The 7,626-nt window shown below is 40.3% G+C and overlaps 1 pseudogene; it reads left to right on the top strand.

The window, feature by feature from the left end:
- The first annotated feature begins 355 nt into the window (after positions 1-355).
- LOC102954171 lies at positions 356-785 on the top strand (annotated as a pseudogene).
- Positions 786-7,626: the final 6,841 nt, after the last annotated feature.

Here is a 7,626-nt window from a genome sequence, read left to right on the forward strand (position 1 = left end):
CATTTATCATGCTTTTCCCATAAGGACTGTATCTCAGAGTAACCAAAGAGTTGATGAGGGAAAGTTTGTTTGTTTGTTTTGTTTTAATTGCAGCTAATAAATGCAGAAAGGACAATAGAATCTAAACATCACCACTGTGCAATCCCTAACAAGATAAAGAATCTGGGCAAAGGCCATCAATAGCTTCTAGGCCATTAAGTGAAAGACTAATGGGGAGCTTTATAAAGAACGGATCAAGTTGACGATACCAAAACCCACGGATCTAGTTTAACATTACAAAAAGAGAAACAACCACACACTCTGTGTCTCCTTATACGACAGCGCTTTTCCACCATCGTGAAGCTTGGCCACCATCATGGACGACACAGTAACTATCTGGACCAGAAGGTTCCTGACCAACCGACTACATCAGCAGAAACACACGGTCCTTGACATGCTTCACCCCAGCAAGGTAACAAACAGTACCTACGACAGAAATTCAGGAAAAGCTAGCCAAAATGTATAAGAATACACCAGACGGCATCTTTATATTTGGATCCAGAACTCACTGTGGTGGTGGCAAGACAATTGGCTCTGGCATGATTTGTGATCCCTCGGATTATGTCATGAAAAACGAACCCAGATGTAGACTTGGAAGACATGGCCTGTATGAGAAGAAAAAGGCGTCAAGGAAGCAGCCAAAGGAATGCAAGACCAGAATGAAGAAAGTCAGGGGGACTGCACAAGCCATTGCTGGTATTGGCAAAAAGAAGGAGTCAAGACTCTGCAGTGACTATCTGCGGTGATTGTGCAGATTTTTCTTGAGAAGATTAATAAACCCAGAGCGTTTATATGTAAAATAGAAATGTATTATATATGTAAAATATATAAACGCTCTGAGTTTGTTAATAGATAATAATATATATACACAAAAATATAGATACACAGTACATATATAATACACAATAACATATACACACAGTAATATACATATACACACACAACCCTAACTGTGAAATATTCTCATTAAAAAAGTGGAAGAGATTCTTATCAAGGCCTCTAGATCTAACTGCCAATTGTCTAGGAAATCCAGGAGACAGGATATCACAAAGGCAATCCGTAAAATCCAGAATGTGAAAATTTCTACAGGGAAAATTATCTGCTTTCTTCAATAAATTACAAGAAAAACAAAAAAGCAAAGGATACGCATATGTTACAAAAACTTTGGAGACAGATTAATGTGTAATGTATACATTTTGGCTCCTGATTTGAACAAAGCAAAGCAATTGTAAACAACAGATCTCTCACGGAACAGTCAGAGAAATCCAAAGATTGGGTTTTTGCTAGTATTAGGGAACTATTTATTAAATTTTAGGTGTAATAATGGTATTGTGGTTATTTTTTAGAAAGAATCCTTCTCTTTATTTTTTTTTATTTTATTTTTTTTTTAATTAATATGCACACCCAACATGGAGCCTGAACTCACAACCCCAAGATCAAGAGTCGCATTGCTCTACTGACTGAGCCAGCCAGGTGCCCCAAGAATCCTTATCTTTAAAAGATATATTATAAAACACTCATAGATATAGTTATATAAACTCTTGGATTTGTGTAAAAATAATCCAGAAGACAGAAGATGTGGATAGGGTAAAGATGAAAGGAGATTGGCCATGAATTGACAAGTTTTGAAGCTGGTGATGGTAGTTCATTATACTATTTTTATACACTTTGGTATATGCTTAAAATTTTTCATAATAAAAAAGTTGTAAAAGATTCAGCAAATAATACATTTCTCTGCAGATGCAATAGGAACTCCAGTGTCAAGAGAGAAGCTTATTCTAGAAATTATAGCCTATCAAATGGAAGCTATTCTGTAGGAGTATAGTGATACTCTTAACCCACTTTCTTCTCCTTTTCCTCCAAAAAGCTTCAGAAAATGTTACTGTCTGTTAAAATGTAGACATTGAGTGACTAGAGGGTGGGAAGAATGGTGTTCACTAGGGAAGTGGCAGGTTTATCCGTTAGTTATGGAGAATCTCTGTTTTGTCCTCACTACTGTAGAAAGGAATGCAGTGATCCAGACTGGAGGCAATCTGTGCAAGTCCCAGGTGAGTGCAAGTCCCCTTAAATGCCCAGTACATTATCTGGGCAGCCACAGCCATGTAGCTGATAGTTTCTTTCCTGGGAGGAGAGAAAAAGCTGCCACTAAAGGAACAGAGTTAGAGAAAACTGAGAACAAAGGGGCTGACATATTCCTAGGGAGGAATCTACAGTCTAAATCAGGAAGTTCAAGCCATGACAAGTCCAATTCTAATTCTGGCTAAAGATTAAAGGCTGAAAACCAGGGAGTTTGGGTGTAAGATGCCACCACAAAGACTTCTCAGGCCCGGCACGACTGAAAAAGAGGTGTCAGAGCCCATTGGAAACCAATCTAGTAAGCAGGAGAGGCTCAGCCATAAGGTTGAATTGGAGTAGAGACCAGGAGTTGGGAACACATACTTTGGAGGGCCGGGGAGATACAGCAGATTTAGTGGAGAGGCTGTGGGTCCATTGGTCAGGTGGTCTCCTAGGAGTCTAGTGTCACATGTAACTGAGCTCAGGCAGTAGGTATCATTCAGGAATGGTGGAGAAGGAATTTGAAGCCCGGTCTGAGTTCAAGACCAATTGTTTTACCATTGCACACTCTGCCTCTCAGCTCATTTAACAGTCTGAGCATAAGGGAGAGGCCTCTAACAAGCAGTTCTGTTCTATCCACTTGGTGTTGTTCTCGTCTTGGCATCCCTCCCAACCCCTTGTTAAATGCCAATCCCCTGCTTAGGCAGCAGTAGAGGAGAGCCAACAGGATACAAAAGGAGGAATACGGAAGAGTCCGTGGGAAAGCTTGGGATTCTAGAGGCAAACCCACCTGGATTGAGTCCTGGTTTTATTTCTTTCCAGCTCACTAGCCTCTGGCAAGTTTCCTGTCCTTTAGTGCTTGTTTTATCATCTGTGAGATGAGCAGAATATTATCTATCTTGAAGAATTGTTGTGAAAATGAAATTTAAAATGGACTATAAAATATAGTACTAAAGAAGCCAGGAGCCCCACTCTCCCTTTTAAAACTGTTTTTGACCATTTGAGGTCCTGGAATAAATGGAAATAAGATAGACTGCAGGATAGCAGACACTTGGGAGGTTTTATTAGCATGTGGCAGCCCCATACCAAGAAAGTCACATACTCAACCTGTCCAACTTGTTTCGGAAAGAGTTGTTTTGTGAAAATTTTATGAGTCAAAATATTACAATACTTTGGCTAGTCTCTTCCCAGGAGCAACCCATCCCATCATCACAGAGGTATAAAAGCTGGAGGGGAGTTTCCTACCAATGCCGTCTTGTCCAAAAGATTTATATCTTTTGCTTTTCCATGATTTTCAACACTACCAATCAATTGGGCATGGGACCTCCAAGAAGCAAGAAACCTAAGTGATATCAAAAGGTTGATTCCTTCGGGCAGGGCAAGGATATCATTTGAAACTTTTTTTTAATGTTTATTTATTTTTGAGAGAGAGAGAGAGAGAGACAGAGAGAGAGAGAGAGAGAGAGAACATGAGTGGGGGAGTGGCAGAGAAGGAGGGAGGGAGACACAGAATCTGAAGCAGGCTCCAGGCTCTGAGCTGTCATCACAGAGCCTGATGCGGGGCTTGAACTCACAAACCGAGAGATCATGACCTGAGCTGAAGTCGGACGCTTAACTGACTGAGACACCCAGGCGCCCCAAAAGTTGGACACTTAACTGACTAGTTAGACACACAATCTAGAATTGTTATTGACTTTGAGTCATGGGCTTTTATGCTTATTTTTAAAAGGATCATTTGACTAATGTTTAATAGAACAGAAGTTCATTGTTGTATTTACTTTTAAATATCTTACTAGGTTAGCTGTTGACAACTCTAAATTTTGGCTTTTTTAAAAAGGCATCAATTGTAAAAATACAGATTAAAATTTTTTTTTAATGTTTATTTATTTTTGAGAGAGAGACAGACAGACAGAATCCGAAGAGGCTCCAGGCTCTGAGCTGTCAGCACAGAGCCTGATGCAGGGATCAAATTCATGAACTGCGAGATCATTACCTGGGCTGAAGTCAGACACTCAACTGACTGAGCCACCCAGGTGCCCCAAGATACAGAATTTAAGGAACAGGGAAGATAAATGTTTAACTCAGTAGCCCCTTTAACATTGTTTTCATCATTTTTGATCAATAGCCATCCAATCAAGACCAACTCTCTAGGAGAATGCTGTAATTTTGTTTATTTCAAGCTAAGTTGCTGAAGACATTTCCACTGTATTTGTTGTCTCCATTTTATAAGTCCTTGTGGGTTCCCAAAAGACCATTATAGAACCTTCCCTAACATTAATCTTCTAAAGCCATTCTCTGGCACAGATAATTAAAACTTTTCTTTTTCTTAGACTCAATGGACTTATTTTGGATCTGCTGAACAACTTTTATTATGATTAGATTGGGGAAGGTTTTTTGCTACTATTATTTAAATGGTGATAAAACCTTATGGAACATATTTTTTCCATTGCTTACATGACCCCCAAATATACAAATGAATAAAGGAACTCATCAAATATCTGGGCCTCTTGTTAAAGTTAAGACTATCATCTGGAACACTAAAATTTTTTCCCCCATGTCTAGCCTAGTAGTTTATGCCTATAAACAGAGTTTTAGACAACAGGTAGAGTGAAAAGCCAGACTGGAAGGATCATGCTAGTTTTCTTGAATTCTGGGCAATGTCCCAACATTAAAATGAATTGCTCTCAGATCTGCGGGGAGTAGATATCTGAAATCATTCCTTTATAAGCTGCAAGAGGTTTGGGGACTATGAAATGGTAAAATGTCAGCTGGAAGGAAATTAAAGGTTTCAAATCCTAAAGTTGACCTTAGACAAAAGTTTGATTCCTTGAGTGGCCATGGGGGGTGGGAGTTTGGGAAACACAGCCACAATGGATCTAAGTGAGCACAAACCCCAGAGGTCCCCAAACCAGCAGAATGCTGAAATAAGAAAGAAGCAGACAAGTAGGTCTTAGTTCCAATGCTGCTGGTTACTGGTCACTTAAGTTCTCTAAAAACCGTAAAGCCAATGGTGTCATGGTTCAGCATCTGAACCTGGTAGCCAGACTGCCTAGGTTTACGCAGCTGATCCTGTCATTTACCAAAGGTTGAGCTTGGGAATCTCAACCTCTCTAAGCGTCATCCGTAAAATGAAATTCATAATAGAACCTAACTCTGAGGAGTGTTGTGGAGAATCAATGAACAGGAATATATACACTTGGCACACAGTAAATGCTCTATATTATAGAGCTCCTTTTATTTTGACTCCCGTGAGTTGCTAAGAGGAACATCTGAGACAAAAGAAGTGAAATGTGAAGACTGCAAATGGCCATGCTAATTCAAGATATCGTTAGTCAGTTCTCCAACAGACCTACCTCAGTAACTCATCAGAGGGCTGGATGAAATCTCAAACCATAATGGGAATGAGTTCTCCTTCTATGTCCTGTCACAGCATGTGTTTGCAGGAATTAGGAAAAGAGAGTCATTTCTTCTTTTTATGTATCTGGTCAAGTAGAGACCTAACACTGCTGGCAGCCATATCCTCACCTGGATGATTGCCTGTTATTTTATTTTTTTAAGTTTGTTTTTTTTTTTTTTCTGAGAGAGAGAGAGCAAGCACAAGCAGGGGAGGAGCAGAGAGAGGGAGAGAGAAAACCCCAAGCAGGCTCCACTCTGTCAGTGCAGAGCCCGATGCAGGGCTTGAACTCACAAATTGTGAGATCATGACCTGAACTGAAATCAAGACTCAGACTCTTAACCAACTGAGCCCACCCAGGTGCCTACATATTATTTTAATAAAGTGCAGTCTATCCCTTGCCCTTGGAACTGGGCAATGCTGGGAAAGAGATAGGAATAGGGGTCCTACTGCTTACTTCCTCCTTATCCTGCCTTACACAGCCCTCTTCTTAGGTTTTCTGGCAGTGGATCAACCATACTTTGAGTCACCCCATAGGTCCATGATCTTTCTTCTTATATAAGACTGTCCTAATCAGGAATTACAAAGTCCAGCTTTCTACCTCTGCACAGATTGAATTCAGTGTATGGAGAATTGGACCATTAATTGGGGTGAGGATGTGAAATGGATTCTGCTACCTGAGAAATATTCTTGGGAGAAAAAAACCCCCAAATATTGCTATTCAAATGTTGCTAATACCTAAATGGCCTGGTTGCTGTGGGAGCATAGAACAGAATAAGAGAAGGGGCTTATCATTTGGGGAGATGCTTTGAGTTCCTTCATAAAAGATGTTATCAGAATCTTAGAACTGTAGCTAGTTGATAACAGCCCTGTCAGAAGGCTGACTTTTCCTCAAGGCCTGGTGGTAGGTATCATCAACCTAGAACCTGCAGGAAAAAACATTAGGAACAAGTTTTATGGATGAAATAACATATGGAGTTATACACTGTTAGCAAAATACACAATATTTTGAAAAATAACTCTGAAGCTGAGCTCCAGCTTCAGAAAAAAGGAAATCAACCATCAATAAGATTCTGTGATAGGAATTCTGAAAATGTGTGAGACAATTTCCCCTTTCCTTTAAAATGGATAACACTGGTATATATACTATGATTGGCATCATTAACATTTATTGTGTGTCTATTCAGTCAACCAAATAAAATTTACTCTCTCCATATGCCTGCAAAACACCCATTCTCTTGCAGTCCCCGGAGGAATCTGAGGAAAGGGATATTTAAAAAAAAATTTTTTTAATGTTTATTTATTTTTGAGAGAGCGACAGACAGAGCGTGAGTAGAGGAGGGACAGAGAGAGAGGGAGACAATGCAAAACAGGCTCCAGGCTCCAGGCCTCTAGCTGTCAGCACAAAGCCCTATGGGCTCAAACTCAACAGCCATGAGATCATGACCTGAGCCGAAGTTGGATGCTTAACTGACTGAGCCACCCAGGCACCCCACTAGAAAGGGTGTTTTGATCAGCCTAATCCTCAAAAGAAAATCTGAAGCTGCCTTCATGGCCTTTCTTACCACAAGTAAAAAACCATCCAGCAGTGCACACACCCTCTTAGCCCATTGACTAAATGACAGCAAAATGGCTCATATCTTGTAGAACTCTTCTTCCTGTAATCCTCTAAAGTGGGAAAAGATGAGGGGTAGGGAAAATGCCAGGCTGTTGCATGGGGTATGTGCGTTCTGCTTTTTTTTATCACCACCCCCCCCCCCCCGCCCCAGCACCATGTCACGGGTGAGGATGGGTAGGTGGATAAAACCTATCGATTGGAATGTATCTGTATCAGTTTGCAAAGCACCAAGAAAAGTACATTTGATTATGAATTGCAATAATGAGCGGTGAGCAGCACAGTCGTTAATGTCAGTGCTACTGCTATTCCAGGCAGAGGTCAATGTTACCACACGAATGAGTGATTCAGCATTACAAAACTGTGAGGTATCTCCTCTGCAATCAAATCTGGCTCTCTCAGAAGTAATCAAAACAAAATGCTCAGCAGGAGCAAGGCTGGAGAATAATTTGGCAGTGTATTATAGTGATTACTGTTATTTTATCATATCTGTGGTAGAAACTCTCCGTTGCTGACCAAACTC

Source organism: Panthera tigris, chromosome B4 (assembly GCF_018350195.1).
Source record: "Panthera tigris isolate Pti1 chromosome B4, P.tigris_Pti1_mat1.1, whole genome shotgun sequence".
NCBI classification, from domain to species: Eukaryota; Metazoa; Chordata; class Mammalia; order Carnivora; family Felidae; genus Panthera; species Panthera tigris.